The sequence below is a fragment of the Aulostomus chinensis genome, chromosome 17 (genome assembly GCF_037954235.1).
Source record: "Aulostomus chinensis isolate RoL2024-O1b breed Wild chromosome 17, RoL_Achi_v1.0, whole genome shotgun sequence".
In the NCBI taxonomy this organism is placed as follows: domain Eukaryota; kingdom Metazoa; phylum Chordata; class Actinopteri; order Syngnathiformes; family Aulostomidae; genus Aulostomus; species Aulostomus chinensis.
The window spans coordinates 16,168,746-16,188,309 of NC_141336.1; the positions used below are offsets into that span (position 1 = coordinate 16,168,746).

The following is a 19,564-nucleotide window of genomic DNA, read 5'->3' on the forward strand; positions in this document are numbered from 1 at the left end:
TTTTTTTTTTTAATGTGGAAATAGATATATTGTTTCCTCTGCAGCTACTTCACATGATTTCCTTCTGTCCATCTATTTTCTATACCGCCTATCCATTAAGGTTCATGGGGGGTTGGAGCCAATCCCAGCTGAGATTGGGCGAGAGGCGGGGTTCACCCTGGACGGGTCGCCAGTCTGTCACAGGGCTATCAGGAGCTATTAGAGGTTCAGTATCTTGCTCAAGGACATTTCAACATGGCCACTGGGGGGGGTGAAGATCGAACCAGCGACCCTTTGGTTGCTAGACGACCACGCTACCTCCTAGCCATGCCGCCAGATGATTTCCTGACCTGTTTAATTTAAAAACAAGAAAAGGTTTATTATTTATCCACAGTTCTAAGTGATGGGCTTGATTTTTTTTCTTTGCACCTCCATCTCCCTCCAATCAGACTTGTTTTCCTTATTTTCCCCTTCTCTTTTCACCAATCTGCATCTACGCCCCCCCCCCCCCCACACACACACACACACACACACACACACACACACACACTCCTTCACCGCCGAGCCTCCTCTTCTCTTCATTATTGCCTTGGCTTTGTAAGACCCCCTGGTGAATCCTGGCATCACACTCACATTTCAAAGGAATGAAAATGCAGAACTGGTCTGTGCCATCAGTTTTGTTCTCCCTTTCATCTGCCTGGACATATTAAGACAAGAAAGGCGAAGCTCTGCAGTAGCTCCCACATGAATCAGTTCAAACCCCCCAGTGGGAACGACGTGTGCTGGTCATTTCAGGTCCTGTTTCAGATGAGCGTGAGCAGGCAAAAGATTAAGTTAGAGCAAGTATGAGAGGCAAAAGATAGTGACAGAGAGACGACTTACAGAGTGACGAAAAGAGAAAGAGGGCATGCTGCCCTGTTGCTTTGGCCCTCCTCAGACCTGGCATTAACATGCGTCTTGGGTGATCACAAGTGGACAGACAGTCCTTGAATGTGGCCCAGGTCACATTCATGTTCTTCTGATAAAATAATGTGACCGCATGCAGCCAAGACCACCTCTGAATGTGGTGAGAGCGATGTGAGCCCAGTGTGTGCTCAATGCATCTTGGGGTGCACTGACACCTGTACTTAGAGATGTCCACTTGTTCTCTGATCACCCAGGATGAATGTTAATGTCAGGCCCTAACAGGGGCTTTGGTGTCCTTGTTTTCTAAGGAGCCAATATTTGGTGTCTGAGATTCCACTGACCACCCAAGTAAAGAAGGACATGGACCTCCAAGGATGTAGCAGGAAGGAAGCAAAAGAACAAAAAACAAACAAATATGTGAATAATAATAATGATCGTGAAAATGGCTTTACAAGGCTACCTGATCTCCCAGAACTACAATCTCATACAGTTTACTGATAAATGAAACTTGTCTACTCACTCTCACGATCATGGAAAGTTGAATGAAGTTTTTATATTTTTGTCAAATCTCTGCTGTTGTCCGAGTGATTACTGCAACACCTTTTCCTGTTAAACTCCAGCTTTGTTTAGTGGGCTAAAACAATTCAACCTAACTTCTAATGACACAAGAGTGAGTAGATGATGACTGCAATTTCATTTATCACCTGGGTGAAATATCCCTTTTATACCATATGACATTTTCCTGCTACGACATCTGTTAAAATGACAGGCCAGCATCACAGAAACGACACCAGTATCCCTTTGTGGCGAAGACATGCAATCCCTGGTTCGACAACAACGTTGTTCGTGTCAGTTAACGTTTATTTACCATTTAAAAAACTGAAATGAAATGTTGGAGAATGTTGGTTTCAATTACCGCTCAAACCAAGGAAATGTGTCCACCACAAAAAAAGAATTCTAATTGGTTTTAGTTTACTTGGTGGCACCGTCTAATCTCACTATCATCATAAAACTTATTACAAAGCCAGAACTTCGCAATGTTGCGCGAAGGAGTCGTGGTCATTTCATGTATTTTTTCAGTGACATCATCCTCTACTCGTGACCCAAATCATATACAGAAATAATACATCAAGCTAAAGTATAAAACATTCACTAGTTATAGTGAATCATTACAATGTGAGGATTTGTTGCTGCAACCTGAAAACAAAGCTTACATCAACTTGTGTGCACTACTGTTGCTATAAACCAAATCTACAAAGTTTTTAATATGTTAATAAAAGCTTAGTTAGCTCACTGCATGGTAAAAATCAAGAATCCATTGAAAATAAAATGAGAACAATATGGTTCAAGACCCTGGGCAACAGTGAAGTGCATTGTGTACATATTATAACTTGCCAATGAGCAAAGGGCGAGGTGTTTTGACCAAGGGCTTTGGAGCAGTAAAAAAGGAGGTTAAGAGGACCCATATTTAGTCAAGGCTTTGAATGCAGAGATAACTGGGGAAAGGACTGAGCAGAGTCCACAAATAGATGCTTACAGGCAAGAGGGTCAGTAGCCAAGAGTGCTCACAAAACCAAGAGAAACTTAGCACGGGGCTTTTAAGCAGAAACTAATTAGTTAATAGGGCTATGCTTACATAAAATGCAGAGTTGAGAATGCCCTGAAAACCACTAAGTTACATGGTGATATATGATTAAAGAAGACAGCACTGAGGCGGTGATGTGAGGAATGACTCAAACAAGTCAGATATTGTGCATGCGTAAAAGGTCGGAATCGCCTTGGGACAAACTAATTAATGTGTCGAAAGGCGATAAAAAGTTACTGTTTGGTTGAGCCTCACTCAAATATGGAGGTGATGGTTCACGTGAGGATAACTGCACTCGCTTTTGAAGTCTCTCATCTGAGGAGACAAGAGGGGGCTACACTTGTTTGAATGTGTGAGGAGAAACACGATTTGTTCGTGGAGAAATCAAAAGGAAAAAGAGGGAATTCAAATCATCCTCTCCCAGGCGTTGACGAGCAGTTGTGGTCGATTGTCACATGATGACTTGATTGTCAGGAGTTTCAGCTGTCCGACATTAACGAAGTCTGACCACTAAACTGTTTATCTACCGCCAACATGATTGAACCCTAAAATCTCCCCTATTAGATCTTTTTTTTTTTTTTAATTGAGTGTTCAACTTTCTCTACAATCAATCACTCAACTCCCAGCTTCATGAGTGCATTTTTGTGGTTGAGTATCAAGTTAGAATTTAATTGGATAACTTTTTTGATGAGACCCAAAACATAGCCTCCAACTCCCTTACGTTACACACGCAACAAATTTGGCCACGCCCCTCCAAAATGAGCTTGTGAAAAATCCATTCTCAGTCAGAATGTCATGTGACGCAAACACTTCTTACCATAACGTTCAGATGTCGGTTGCATTTCAGGAGCTGCTTTAGTCTCGATAAACACGAATTTTTCTGTAGGTAACACGATTTTGACAACGTGAGCATTTTGGTTTCTGTCGCAATCGTAGGAGGACTGGCCAATCACGTTTGAGTGGAAGAGTGAAGCCCTTTGAGACAAACTGTTTGTGAAAATGGGCTATACAAATAAAATTGCCTTGCCTTGCCTTGTTTTAGAGCAAAATACGCAGGACATGCAGGCTGGTCCAATCTCGCATCACATCTGTCATCAGTTCTGATTTAAGTTTATCTCTCTTGAATTATCAATTGTGTAATAATCCATTCTTCGACACCTCTCAATTAAATCGTACAAATGTGAATGAATGGCGGCGCCCAAACTTCGGTTTCTGGAGATCGTTATCCCACCAATCTCGACACACACATATGATGTCATAAGAACGAAATCATCGTCATTCGCACCGCACGAGCGCCCATCTGTCAGAAAAACATTGGTATTTTTACCTACAATGTGTCATAAGCTGTAAGACTATGGCGTATCTCTCCAAGAGTACTGAACCCTACAGTATGTCTTTCAGGAAAAAAAAGAAAAAAAAACAAAAACAAAAACTCCAAACACAAGTTTCAGTCTGGCAGAAGCTGTAATCAATGTCCACTACCTCCTACACAGCACTCAGAAACTTTTTGTTCCAATCATCACATCCTGACAGTCTGGTTACATAAGTAGACAACACGAGTCCACTTTCAATTTGTGATTCCATATTTATGTGTTTGTGGGGGAGTTGAGAGGTTTTTTTTTTTTTTGTGGTTTTTTTACGGAGTAAACACCTACCTACGTACCAGCCAATGTGTTATAGAGCGCTCTGGAGGGGGAAAGGAGAAAAGGGAGCCATAAGGAACAATTCTAACTAGAATTTGGAGCTGCAGACTACCGAGCAGTGTTCTATTTTGGTATGACGGTGCAGATTTTTAAATTCAATGACTTGTTTTGAGAAAGTAAAAGATGCTTCTTTTTTTTTTGTTTGTTTGTTTAACGTCAACATTTGTGGTGGTGTTCTCAGTCAGGGTTAGAACTGTATTACATCATTATGAATATTTACTTAAAATTGATTTTTAATGTGCTTATATGAACACTACGCTGAAGATGGCGTGGGAAGGGTGCAGTGTTGACTGTGTCAGATGGTTTTCGTTACTTAGGTCAGTGGTGGGAAGACTGTCAAGTTTTCTTAGTGTGATTATTTGACTCTGTTCATGTTTACTCTGGAGGCAAAACTCCTCAAATTTATGCCTCATACATGCATTTAAATCTATAGTGGACTTTGCGTGCCAATGTTCTGATCAATCGTGAACTCTTGTGCGTATATATTTTGTTTTAATCATGCAGACTGTTTATGTTACAGTGAGATGGAACATATTTTAAAGTAAAATAATAAAGACAGTGATCAAATCAGGTAATTAGCCCGAAGTGAATAAACCCCAGATGAGAAAAAGAAAGAAAAATTCTGGCTTGGCCACATTAACACCTGGTTTTAACGTACTATTAGCAAATCTTAATCTAAAAGTGTGATCAGGTCTGCCAGACATTCAGAGGTGGTCTGGCTCAGAGGGAGCAGATCTCAGCCAGGGGTGGACCAGGTGTAATTTAATACAACTCACAAAAATCTGTTTCTTACATTTGTAACAAAATATGAAGATAAGGTCATAACTTATACAGATTTTCTTAACCACCAGAAATTACAATTCTTATCCATCGCAAAGGAGCCGCAGCTGCAGAAAATGTTGTGGCAACAAATGACTTTTCATCAATACTGTTGCCTTTTTCAAAAGAAACCGAGCCAATTCTGCACTAAATGGAAAGGAAACAGACTGTTTGGTATCTTGACAAATGACCCCCCGGTTTTTCCCCGATTGCCAGCTGAACTGGGTTGATTGTGTTGACACTCTCTGTTGGCAGCGAAGGACAAATGTGAGCGTGCTCTGGCCATTGTGGCTGCCATATTTCTCAGATTTTAAGCTGCAAACTGAATATTTAATAAGTCCTGATATTACATCCTGCAAGATTCATGTCACTTTTATTCGCCTGTTGGGCTGTATCCACAAACAACTTCTATTTACTCTGTGGTGCACTGCCTGAATCTTTATATGGTCTGCATTTTATTTGAAAAGTCAGTATTTCTGAAATTGCATCCCCGACTTGAACACTGAAATGAGGATTCATTTATAAAAATGTCACGTTTCTCTTTATACAGAAGAAAAATTAGATGAAGGGCGAACAAAAGTTAACACCTCTCCTTCCAATCATTGCACAATGTTCGCATTATTTACATTCACTCATTCACTGATAAAAATAAGTCTGTTTATTCATTTGTATTTACTTTTTACTCAATATTCCACTTAAACAGATTGTAGTCTCAATGACATCATGTAGCCCCTAATTGACATTATGAAAAGCAATTAAGTAATGAGCTGCTAATATTTGAGCTCATCCTTTAGGAGTCTTTAAGTGAAATGAGAGCTTGCAACTGATTCCATCGGAAGGAAACCTTTGAATCAAAGTCCCCCAAACTGAAGCGACACTAAAATGTCACGTGACTTAGCGTCACAGGTGTATTTAAATGTGACCGGAGAGCGGACTAAATGAGGACGTAAATATGTCTCTTCTTTTCTGCAATGGTATGCGAGTAACTGAAGTATTGACAAGTATGTGCACCGTATGTGAAATATCATTGCTCTCAAGTGCTGGTGGAAGTTTGTAGTGCGGTCTTCCGACAAGCCAGAGGGAAGCGTAACATGTTTGAGGATTCCCAAATCACACCAGAGTTATCAAATAATATCACAATAAATGCTAAACTTAAATTGAATAAACTCTTTTGTCCTAATAAAAAGCATTTTTTTCTGTTGTATAGGCAAAGCAAAAATATTAAAATGGCCAAAATTACAAGTCAAAATGCAACTGAAAAAAATAATGGGAGGGAAAAAAAACATGTTTCTAAATTTAGAAATAAATTTGTATTTTTAATTGTATTACTGGTATTATTATTAGTAGTAGTAGTATAAAAAGAAAAAATGTAAAATATTCACATTTTGTTTGACTAAAATAACAATGTATGGGGACTCCAGTCTAAAAAAAAAAGTCTTCGGTTTGCGTGTGGTGGGTAAAAGTAGTCTTAATCCAACCAGACTCACAAATATTTCAATGATTCCAATCCACAGTCTTCTATTAAAAAAAAAAGAGATTTAAAAATAGTATTCCCACTGGGGAACAGGAAACCTGTCGTTCAAGTGCAGAGTACGTGATACTTGCTCATGTTTTAAAACTGTTTATGTTTTTTGGATAGAACAAGTTCCAGTGCTCATTTCTGACCCCACGATGAGTAAAGACTTGAATAAGGCCTCTTACTTATCTGCCACTTTGATTCTTTTCTTATATACAGTGCAAATGGGGCACTACACACGGAGAGAACTTGGGCGTTTTGCTGTCATCTGTCTCAGGTGCTCTATCTGTTAAATCACGTGAGTGCTCACGGGTGCATTAAATGCGCAGGTAATCTTACTTAGCCCTGATTTCTGTTTTATGAATGCAGCATCTTCTTTTAATCACACTCTCTTTTAAGGGCAGATGGTGGACACCCACTCTCCTTGCCCTCTCATGTCATACATGAAGAACATCTGGAGCAGGGGCAGCAGCAGGAGGAGACACAAATCACTCCTGAAAAGCGTCAACATCCTGTGCTCTGATGTGCAACTATATGGCCTTTTGTCCTTGAGGGTGAGTGGGACCAGATTATTCTGATGTTGCTTGTGGCTTATGAGGCTTCTATGGATCATCATCCTTCTTGTTGAGAATCAGGAGGAGTAGTAGAAAGATACAATACAGCCCTGGCCTTGCAAAACACAAGTCAGTGGGATTTAATGCTATGACGCAATGCAGTATTTTTGGTTTTCCTGCTCCTTCCATTACACTGGTTACCACGGAAATAAAGCCCCTTTTTTACATCCATGTCATCAGTGGCGTTTTCATTAAGAGCGAGATGACCGGATAGCTTTGCCTACTGTTTATACAAGTATGCGTGGGTGTGTGCCAGTGGGTGTGTGCCAGTGTTTGTGTGCGTGTGTGTGTATGTGTGTGTGTGTGTGTGTGTGTGTGTGTGTGTGTGCATCTCTGTGTGTTGATGGACTGTATGCCTCTGCCTCCCCTGTTCTAAAACCTTAATGACATTCTGCTCACATATTCGGACCTGATATGAGTCCAACTTGACAGTCGCATCTCAGATTCTTGCTTGTTGACATGCTGTGGGCACGCAGGAGGCAACGGAGCAAAGCGAGCTAATGCTGAACAGAGAGAAAAGAGCGCGAGAGAGAGAAAGAAAGAGAAAGAGAGAGAGAGAGGCTACGCAGTGGCAGCACTCAGCTGTGATTTGCCGTTTCATCCAGCCGAAGTTCACATGAGGACAGGCTCGTACACGCACTGCCTCGAGATTAGCCACAGTATTTTGGAAGGCAGCAGACAGGGGGGAGAGAGAGAGAGAGAGAGAGGGGTAGAGAGAGAGAGAGAGAGAGAGAGAGCTGAATTGTTAACTGTACTGCATGCATCTCATCATTAACATGGAAGAAATTTTGCCGTAATTACATGATATACCACAAGGATATTCAATCTTTTGTTAGGACTGGTGTTTTTCTTCCTTTTTCATACGTACACATACATATGTACTTAAAGTTTAAAAAGATTATGTAGGGACCATAGGGGGATCATTAGGGTTCATTAGGGATCAGGGAGGGATCACGTATATGGAGTAACACATCAGAGCGAAAGAAAGGGGCTAAAGGAAGAGAAAACCCTCGTCTAAGACATGGAAGCTCCTCCGTGGTAATTCTGTTGACACATTAATGGCTAACAGGCTATAGGCCTGGAGCAAGATGGCCAAGACATAATGGGAGGCATGTAAGTAAGCGTAATGAGAAGCAGAACGTATGTGAGGGCTCCTACGTGCTGTGTATGTGTGAGGCCCGGCGTCTTTGTTAACTAGCTCATATTTGGCTTTGCTTTCTTCACTCAGATCGTCTGCTTTTTTTTTTTTCTTTTTTTTTTTTGGTCTCATATTTTTTTAATTTCTATCAGATGATTGTAAAACAGCTCTACGATTTTAGATAAAGTCCTCAAAAATGATCAAACGCAGCGCGAAGTGACAGAGTAAATTGCTCGTCTCAGTGCCAGCTTGTGTTCTCTATTGCGTGTGGCATTTTACCGCAAACTATTTCACAAGGTTTTGATACACTACTCAGCAAAGACGTCTTTCAACAGCCTACAGTATCGACCTCTCCGAGGAACTGAGGGGGTAAAACGGCTTCTCTTTGCCAAAAGAGAAACATCTGAATATCAGCCCAACAGCGTGCCCTTGAAATAACCAGCAGAGCTTTTGTGAATGAGAATCCATGGTTAATTTCCACATTAGCCTTTCACACAAAAATGTTTGGGTTTTCAAATGTGAGGTGTGTTTGAATACAACAAGGCTGCCAATAGTATGCAATTACTTGTGTGAATGCGTGTTCAAAGGTTTTTAGTTACGTATGAATAAAGAACTATGCAAATGCATTTACGACCGTTAACATGAGCCAAGAATACGCAGACCTGCACGACAGAGAGGTTTGCACAGATGTTTGCTGTCATTTGCTCGTAAAAAAGCTGAGTGGACATCTTTCTTTCACATTCAGATTTGATTTGACATAGCTCTTTTCAATCAATTTTATGAATTACCCACAGTAACTTTTGCCGAAGGCATGACTAATCGTTTTTACTGTCTAGAGGAAACTGCCAGGAGACAGCAACAAGGTTTTGTGGAAGAGGGGGCATGTTTTTGTGATTTGCTGTTCCATCAGCCAGAGCTTCACTTCATTATAGGAGAAGTGATGCATTTCCAGTAGAAGCTTGGGACTAGTAAGGATTCTTTTACTGGAAGAATGCTTGACAACACAGTGACTCACTGGAGTTCAGCTGCAGTAACACTAGTTCTACTGTGATAATACAGCCAAGTGTGATTTAAAAGGAAAAAAAATGCTGATTGCAGTTCAATCAATTTATCTCATTTGTCACGGAGGTCTTCAAATTGAATTAGATTTTTTTTCCCGACATTCCCCTGATATGTGATCATCGGAGAATCGGAGAATCGATTCAGCACATAACCTTGAAAAGCATAACCCTGTGAGCCCTTCTTCTTTCACCACTTCATTCTTTGTCCTGTCCAATCTGGCTGATTCTTTTACAGATGTTGGTGAAACTCTGTCCACTGGATTCTCAAATACAAGTTTGTGGCATTCCGGGTGCCTCCTTTGGATTTGGTTTGTGATGTTTTGGTGAACCTATTCCCAAAACAGGGAGTTATGTACCTAGATTTATGATGACTGGAGAAATAGTAAAAGAACAATGGTCAATATCCTGCTGAGCACTGCCCTCTGCAACCTTCCTAGGGTTTTTTTTGTTTTGTTTTGTTTTTTTGGTACCGACTTTGCACATTCATGATAGAATTGTATGACTTGAGGAAAAAGCGGGTATCAAACAGCTCCGCCTACCGGAGTCTGGATGCACGACCCTGACATCTTGTCGAGACAGACCTTAGATAAAGAACGTTCACGCCAAACTATCGCGAAACAAACTGGTCACTCTCTAAATGCTCGTACACGTACGTCACTTCTGCCACCCCAACTTGAACCTTCACAAAAAGATTTCAACTCTCATCTATAACCATGATAAGATTCCAGGACAAAAAAGTCAAAGAAAGCCCAGCAAAAAAGAAGTACACTTTCACCAAATGTGAAACTGAGACATTGAGAAGTGAAGAAAGGGAAACATGTTTAATTTGGCAGACAAACAGCATAAAAACTACTGAATGGAAAATGTTCGGAACAAAGAAGCCTAGAGGGCATAAAAAAAGGGTTGAATGTGCTTAAAAAAGCACATCAGTTCCCACAAGCAAAGTACGAGGACAGGAAATACTGTAGGTCTGGAATAAGAGGCCTGAAAAGAAACTGCGCACTCAAATATTTACAGTTTAGTTTGAGAACAGCTTTTATAGTAAAATAGGCTTGTGGGGGTGAAATGATAAGAAATGCAAGCTCTGTGAAATTGGTTTGTTTTATCTTAAATTCCGTCTTGCCTGATTTTTAATTTCCACCTTATAAAGCATGCAAAAAAATGGTGTGTAAAAATGGTGTGAAGAATGCATGAGGTATGAACATTCTCATCGCACATTCCCCATCTATAAATACTGTTTTATATGTGTGGGAAAAGGCATGCCTTTTTTTTTGTTTGTTTGCATGCGCACACATCGTTTACCCCTCTGGCCTTTTATAAGTCGAATTAAAGATATATTCGAGAGAATTACATAAAAAACAATAAGACAATCAGCCGGACTCATTCATCTATACTTCTCTAACGTCAGTTGTTCACTCACTGGCATTAAGCGTTGACCTGAGAAGTCTTCTTAATGTCAGCAAAAACTTTGTTGTCCATCAATTAATCTTAAACCACCCACGGCAGCACAGGTGGGATCACAGTGTGAGCTAGTCATCATATTAAAACGCAAAGCTCATGGCTAACCTGTTAGCGAGCAGGGAGATGAAACCACTCCAGTCCATGTGCTTACTAGGGCCTGGTTTCAAAGCAAGGGCTTAATGTAATTCTCTAGCACAACAGGATTTGTGTTAGTCCCAGAAGGGTCAGTGAGGTTAAGAGCCGCTAAGTAGTAGTGTTTAAATCCTTCCTAAGCTCAGCCACCACAATGCAGGGCTCCCCACACTCCTCTGGACTCATTTCACCTCAGGGTGTGGTTTGGATAACCGTAAAGGCAAAGGGGAAGGTTACAGCATCCATACATGCAAGCTGAGATAGCCTCAACTATTTAAGGGTTTGCTGAAAGAAATATTACACAGGTTTCATAACATTCACCATCGGTTTGTTTGGTGTTGGCAGTTTGGTTTTGGACTTCATTGTTTAGTCAACTTTGTTTACTAGATCACTAGTTTCAAGGCTCATATTAGGTTACACAGGCTTAATCGTAGTGTGACTGGCTTACGTAACATCCACATATGGTGTAACGATGGGTCATTGATAAAAGAGTGAAGGACTCCTTCTGTCACTTCCCTCTGATCCTGTTCGCCTTAAAGTTGCAATTTGATTGGATCTGAGCAAGATAATGCATCAACAAAGTCAGTGGGGGGGCACAATATTGCGCAGGAGTCAGGGCGTACGTCCTGATCTCACAGGTATACGCGACACGACCACGCCGCATTACTTTGTGATGGAACCATGGTCAAATTAATGCAAGCACCACAGAAACCATGAAAGTGGAGAGTTAATTATAATCTTGGTGAATTTTTTTTATTCAGGAACTCTTCTTCTTTTGATATTTTATTGCAATTTGAACGAGTTCAAATATTCACTTTTGGAAAAGAATAGTTTTATGACATGTTATGAATATAGTTGGTTAAGGTCTGGTTATTTTATGCAGAAAAAAAAAAACACTTAGGTCAGATTAGAAATACATTCTGACTTTGGCCAAAGGTTTGGTATCGTCAAATCAAGAAATTATGTTTCGACTGGATTTCAAGATGGTATGGCATTAAAGTGGGAGGATTATGTTGTGTGGCAGATAAAATGCTGAATTATGGCAACTAAGCAGTGACAGATGAACAATTTTGTTTTTTAATTTTTTCCAATATGGGCAATTTACATAAGTATTTCATCATAAAATGTAAACGAAACCAATCATAGCCAAAAGGCTAGTTTAAAGTCCTCCTGCTGGAAGGAACAAGGCTACCTATCCTATTAAAAATGAGAAAGTTTGGCATACATTTTTCAAATTTGTAAAAGTTATACGAGGATAAGTCTTTTAATAGTTAGGGGGTCACATTCCATTCATTTGAGGGAGGAAACTGATTGTCCTGACACAACTTTCCTCACTGGGGTTTCGCAATCTCCTCTTGATGCCCCTCTGGTTGCAAAATACCCCATCACCTTGAAAAAGTTTCTCTGGGTTTGAACACTGCAGGAAACGTGGGATTAATAAAAGTTTACAACTCAACAGAACATATAACACACTTTGAATCATTCTTCTGAACATATTAAATTGGAAATGTTACATTACGCTTTTTAAAAAGAATAGTCTTGATTTAGTTTAAGTAGAGAGCATGTCTTCTTACTTTTTTACTCTAACAAATACATATCAGGCAAATGCAGTCCGTAACAATTACAAGATGTGAATGAGATCTTTTTAAGCACTGCTGTACTCTTTTTTTTTTTTTTTGGATTCAAAATAAGAACCTGATGTTATTGCGCAGCTGATGTAACTAAGTGCAGATTTACTCGAGATGTTAGCAGATTACATCACTGTGGTATAGTGACCTGCTTACGGATGTGTCAGAGGTCAGAATACCAGGCGTCACAATACATTAGTAGAAATCACTTAAGAACATGACACAGTGCCCTGTTAATTCCTCCACAACAGCAGCGGATGAAAATTAAAATGAGTCAATGGTAAAGCTTTACTGGAACAAAGTGGAAATCCTGGCTTGATTATATAGATCCCTGTACAGACAGGCTGTAGACAGGGGTTAACCTATGACCCGTAATGTTTTAGGCACATTGTGCATAAATATGGAAGCCTCAGCTGCACAGTGAGGATATGAATATAGCAATATAATATAGTAATATTAAGACTAAAAATGGTTGATTATAACAAGTGGGTCGGTGAGTGAAAAGTCTTCTCCTGCATCAAGGTATATACCCTGGCATGTCTGAGAGAGAGTCTGATCTGGCTCCACCATTAGGCTTTGTGTCACTTTTTTTTGTGATCCAACAGTTTGGTATCATGGCAGTGTTTCTCAAGTCTTGCATTTTACGGTTCCTGATGGGTTACGACAATTCAGCCTCCTTTCATATAATATAATGCAGACTGAAAGAAAGTTGTTGCACATGTTGATGTAGACAGAACTTTTCAGAATCCTTGCCTAAACTTCATTCCCAATGGTGATTATTTACCCAGCGCAGATTTACCTTGGATGAACCAAAGTATTTGGCTGCGGGTACACGTGGGCGAGAGACAGAGAGAGAGAGAGAGAGAGAGAGGGAGAGAGAGAGAGGGGGAGAGATCTGAGCAGGCTGAGTGGCAAGAGGTTGATTTATAATTAGAGTGAATATCTGTTCAATACCCCTGCTGTTGTTCTGATGGCTCCATTGCACTGAGAGGCTGCAAACTTAATGAATTCTGAAGTACAACGCACCTTCCAGTACATTATGTATTGCATTAGATTTCTCAGGCAATCAAGACTTTGAACAACATTATTAATTTTGGATGCACTACACCATATCCTGGTTGTGACAGTCATTTGTAGCCTTATGTCATGAATATAAAGAAAACAGTACTGATTCATTGGCACTGATGCCTAGATGTAATCAGTCATGTAGATATAATGGCCAAGCAGTAAAAGGCAGACTGAGTAAAATTGACAGTTAAGTTCAGGAAATGACATCACTTTACTGTGTTGGAGCCTTTCAAATCAGAGAAAAACAATTGAATAGCTAATAAAGTGATTTGTCAACTCAAAAACTTTCCAGTAATGATTTCCACAAAACAAAACATCTGGGAATGGCTTCTGAAAGCTGGTTCCATTTGGGCCTTTTTAAGCTTTGATACAAACAGTTTTTTTTTTTTTTTTTTAAAGAAAGAGCACATTAGGTTTCAAATGCACTTTAAAGCATGGTTTGATGAAGAACAACTCTGAAAAAAAAATCTGGCTATGGATGATGCCCACTTCATTCAACTCTGTTAGATGATATTGATTAAATGCTCCCTTCTGTGTGTCAATGTGTTGCACCTTAAGAGTTTGCAGTTGCATTAGTTGCCAAGGTCAGGGGGATTTAATCTTTAGTAAACATGTGTATCTGTGAACAATTTACTGGCCCCAACAGACAAAACATACATAGCAGGAAATGGACTCCAAATCCAAATATCTTACAAATTGTAAAGCATGTGCAACTAGAATTACTGCCGTGTCACAGAGGAAAATTCCCCCTCTCTTTCCTCCACCTGACATACTGCTGCCTGGATAAGAGGGGCCAGAAAATCCATATAAGTAGCCAGTGGTAAATTCAACACAGAAGCTGGCTGGCCTGAATGGATGCTTCATTCATCCAAGTTTAAATTGTATATATGAGTTGTAAGCTTGGTTTGAAATACATTTACAGCAGATATTTTTCACCACCTTCGAGCTGGAGCAGATCGATTTATTGGATAGAGAACAACCACACAAATGGCCAGCATGTGCTCATAAACCACCCTGACATCGGCCGGACTGTCGGGCATTGTCCTGAAGCTTGCCTTTGCCTGCTTTTTCTGCTATTCGTCAACCCTCTGAGCCGCCTGATGATCAGGACTGTGCACCTTCAGAGAACAACTTGTGCCTTCTCTCAAACCGCTGACACCACTGCTTAGACATAACAAAGGGAGAAACTATCAGAATGGATATGGGAGACTTGAAATGGAACAACTTAAGGGTCTCTTGGATCTACAAAAACAGTGCAGGATGGAAAGTGGGTCACTCCAGCGTTCATCAGCTTCAATAAACCCTGACTGCACGGATCAATCTCCTGGGCTTTGCATGCATCCCAATCTCCCCCTTTTGTCAACTGTGAGAAAAACAATCCCACAAGTTATTAGAACTTCAGTCCTTCACCCACGTACACCCAAATGTCTCTGCTCTCTTCCAGCCAACTGGCACATAAAGGCCAAATGTAAGGCAAACCATGCCACACAGACTGGCCAAACAGCTGTTCATCAACACTTTTGAGCTCAGCATTGCAGCTTCGCAAGGACCACAAATGTGCCTTGAACTCACCATGCTCAGATTGCAAGCTTGGGTTACTCCTCTCCAGATATCAGTTCAGAGGTCTGATTCTTGAACAGCTATAGATGCAACGTCATAAGTACCAATCCATCATCTTATGGAACACATTACAGAACATCCCATTGTGTTGAAATATTCATCCCAACACCAAGTTATAGATGACCATGCAGTTCCTTCCTTGATGGATGTCCAGTTGTACTTTCATTAGCATCTTCCTGCCATGGTCCACCAGGTCAGGATCCTGGCTGAGCACAGACCCCTCTTCTGTGTGATGTATAACGTGAAGGGAAGAACCAGTTGAGGTCCATGAGTGGCAAGTTCTGTCATTGGGTACGACACAAAACCAAATAGGTCAGATGATGTCTTTAGGTCTGCCTTACATTTCTTTCATGTGGACAAATGTGTACAAAGAGCAGGCCGGACTTCTCCTGACCAAGACTTCCTTGCTCTCCTCTGGATGCAACAATGGATTATTAACTTCCATCCAGTGGTTCAGCATCAACCCAAACATTCAGAGAACGCAGCTGACCAATAGGAAGGGGCATTAGGTTTACTATGAACTGTGGAATACCAGACACAGGTATTGTATTAGTATGGGATTCATTGTCCAAAACGCCAGCCGTGTCAAATTCCTGGGCTGTCTGTGTGAAGTTTGCATTTTGCTTGGGTTTTCTGCGAGTGCTCGCTCTCCATAATGCTTGTCAGTGCTAATGACCAACTCACTGATAGAAACAAGTTGCTAACTGCTCCATAAGCAGCTTGGTTGGCGAGGATGAATTTTGTTGTATTTACGCACAATCAAAATAAAGACTTCATCTTCTTCTTTCCAGAAACCGTGGTGCAAAGAGCGGCAGTGGGATTACCATTCCCAATGCTTTTCTGAGACCTCGGACATCCACATTTGACTGACATCAAATTCCCAGTGTGTTATGGAGCCACCGAAGACCAAAATCCCTCACTGATCAGAGGATTGCATGTTATCTATAATACATGAGAAGCAGCTTATGGCTCTGTTGCATATTTGAGTGCAGTGAACTCAAACTCCAAGTCGCACAGAGGCAACAGATCACTATTCCCAACTTTGGAGTCCAATTTGCAAAGAGCTGAGCTTACCCTCCCTCGTCAACACTTGTAGATGTGGGTCACTTCCTCTAATGTTCTACAGTGTATTGCAACTATCACCAAATTTTCATGCACACAGAAAGAACAGAATCACATGGTTTGTTTTTTTAAAGGCCAAAATGTTATGTCCATAGCTAATTTGTCAACTTATACAGAAGGTATCAACAATAATGATAAGTTATTGCAAAATGTGTACAAAGAACTTAGATGTCATGCTGTAGATGTCTCAAGAATTCTTGCAGCCCCTTATCATCCATAAGTTCTGTTTGTCTGTTATGTAGATAGAATCTCTTTTTTTTTCTGAGTAGGTTGCCAGTGTAAACAGCCAGTCATATTTAAGTAGACAAAACAGCTAATGAACATTCCTGTTTGCATTAAGCAAAGACTTCAACATATAAACACTGAAACTCTGTTATAAGGCACGTGGGAGTTCATTGCCAAAGTCAGTGAAGAATGTGTTTTCGTATGGGTGCATCTGTACCGTCCCAGAAAGCTTTTGCTCAAAGAATCCTAATCAAACCTAGAAACAAAACAAAACAAAAAAGTTGATGATCTTCTTCAGCCTTGCTGTCATTTGCATCAAATCTTCAGGATACTCCTAAAATGAAATGTAACAATTTAGACCAAATGAAAAGTCACAAATCAGCCCGCATCCTCATGTTTAAGGAGAAAAGGCAGATTGTAGAAGGATGTCTATGTGGCTGACTGCCTTTTAGTTTAACTCTAATGCCTCAATTTACATTTGCAATATATTTGTCGTGACTGGGAAATCAAAATCCGCCCTTCTCTCTAAAGCTCAAGCCTATGGTCTCCCACATTAATATCCATAAAGCACATACTGTATCTTCAGCTGTTGCAACTTGTACGCCTTTTTAGATGAAACAGGTTTGACCACAAGTGTTCTTGCGTGCTTTTGTCTTCGATTGGAAAGTGTGTGTGTGGCAGGGGGCCGGTGCAGAACACATGCATGAACTCAAACATATACATACAAGTGGAAAGATCAGATAAATTGAGGGGGGGAGCGAGGAAAAAAAAAAACTGTTTGCATTTGGGAGAAGTGCATGTCAGATATCTGTTTTTACTTGAACATTTTCTCCCTTGCTACATCATCAACAGAAAATGTTCTGAGTAATAGAAATTTTATGTTTGGAAAAATCTATTCTATCAAAAAAATACTTTGGGTTTTTTTGGGGGGTTTTTTTGTCATTACATTAAACGTTTGCAGATAACTTTTCCCATCATGTAATAGGGATGAGATTGGAGTCGCTGACGTCAATGGCAGTGGCTCACACAAAGATAGTTTTCCTCCTGATAAAAGGCATTGATGCGGTCACTGTTCTCAGTGTGAATCACTAACATAACGGACAATAGCCAGTCAGTCCGTTAGACAGCATCCTGGCTATTAGTTACCTTAATAGTTGCTGTTTTTCTTGCTGAATAAACAGAAACGTGCATATCTATAGCTTGATCAAATATAATGTATCATTACTACAGTGGACCATGGAGTTCTTTGAGGTTCATGCTCAGTGTTTAATTTCTCTCATTAGCTTCCATGTCATGCTACCTGCGGATTACAGATCAAAACAAAATAGAGGTGAGAGACTGGATATATAAAGCAGACCCCTTTGGATTGCCCTCTGTATTTTGAATGAATGTATAACAATAATATTCATACATTTTTTTCACACATACTGCAAAATTCAGCCAATAACTTCCATTCCTGGTTAATCTAAATCAGAAATTAGTACTAGCCTAGAAATATAAAAAAATAGTCTCTTTTTATTGCATTTAATGCCTCCTGTATTTGAATACAATTCAAATGTTTTGGGTTTTTTTTTTTACACGCATTCTTTACGTACTGCAAATTGAAGACACTGGGACATCAAATCAGGAAATATAGCAAACATAGCATATATTTATATAGCATTTCATTGCCTCCTTTATTTTTATGAATGTTTTAGAACGAAAGACATCGTTTGATTTGTCATTTTTTTGTAAAATTATTATTTATTTATTTGGCCTTAATAGCTTCAATGCCATTTGACCTAAGGGACTCCAAATCAGCAACAGCTACTGACTGGAAATATAGGACACACCTCTTTTTACTACATTTTTTTTCCTACTTTTTTAATTGCCCCTCGGGGATAAATAAAGTCATCTGAATCTGAATTTTGTTCCCTTCTTTATTTTTGTATCAATATTTGAGTGTGACAGTCACTGCTGTTGTTTTTTTGCTTCTGCTTTTTTAGTGTGGAAACTTAAATCACTGCTGAAGACTTTCCACTTCTGATCAGGATGTGTAGCAGACAAAAGCTGCCCAAGAGTGATCCTTCAAAGCAAATAGTGAAGTTCTGGTTGTCTTGGCTGTGTGTGAATGTTCTTGTTGACCTGTTGAGGTCAACATTACAGACAGCTTTAATGTCTGAACTCCTCACCAACAGGGTTGAGTGAGTTTGCTTCTCACAAAAAGAGTCGTTCATGTAACTGATTTCTCTAGAAGAACTCCTTTTAATTTAGATTTAGGTATTGTTTATTTTGCATCCAAGGAACATGCACTTCAATTCCTGACATATGTTCCTTTTAAAATTAGTTTTATACGCAAAATATTTATGAATAAATCATCCAATATGTGCTAAATCTTCTGTGCTAAGCTCCCACCCTCTGAGAATCATCTCTGCTCAGAGGAGGAACAGTTGACTACATGACAACAGGACTGCTTCTGCAGACGGATTATACACAGGAAATACCACAATGACAGTATCTCACATATACAACATGCAGGTTTGACTGTACATATACGCCTCAGCTGTTTAGAATATATGTTTGATTTCAAAGCATAAACATCACTGTTTCAAACCATACATCAAAACTGACGTGTTTGCAGAGTGGTCGTTGTTTTTAACCAAACCAGACCAGAGGAAAAGAGAAAGCTTGCAGCTCATTACTGTGTTGTCAGATATGAAATGATCTTCAACCGATCTCCATGATCCTGATGTATTTTCAGATAGGTTGGTCGAAAAGAGATTTGCGGTGGTGTTCTCAAAGCCCCTTTATACAAGGCATTCGTCACCGTGGGTGGAAACACTGTCAAAAATAAATAAATAATATAAATAATGTAATAATAATAAATAATATAAATTAAAAAAAAGAAGGTAGAAGCCCATTAGACGGCAAACGTTTAAAGGATCTGTTTTTTTGGGCTCATTGTCATGGCTCCAAATGGGTCAGTTTTTCAGTCTTCTTAGATGGCT

The 19,564-nt window shown here is 39.9% G+C and overlaps 2 long non-coding RNA genes across 3 annotated transcripts in view; one reads left to right on the top strand and one right to left on the bottom strand.

Annotated features, from left to right (window-relative positions):
• Positions 1 to 19,564, bottom strand: part of LOC147246491 (uncharacterized) — a 63,568-nt gene that overhangs the window by 38,611 nt on the left and 5,393 nt on the right. The window contains exon 3 of one of the 2 annotated variants that reach the window (XR_015109716.1): positions 13,833 to 15,511. The exons of the other annotated variant lie outside the window; for it this stretch is intronic. This is a non-coding gene — a long non-coding RNA (uncharacterized LOC147246491). Of the gene's footprint in view, positions 1 to 13,832; positions 15,512 to 19,564 lie in introns of those variants that run through there. 2 annotated transcript variants of the gene reach the window in all.
• On the top strand, positions 6,732 to 18,739 carry LOC147246494 (uncharacterized). The gene is made up of 3 exons (XR_015109718.1): positions 6,732 to 6,837; positions 6,908 to 7,062; positions 16,022 to 18,739. It is a non-coding gene; the product is annotated as an uncharacterized LOC147246494 (long non-coding RNA).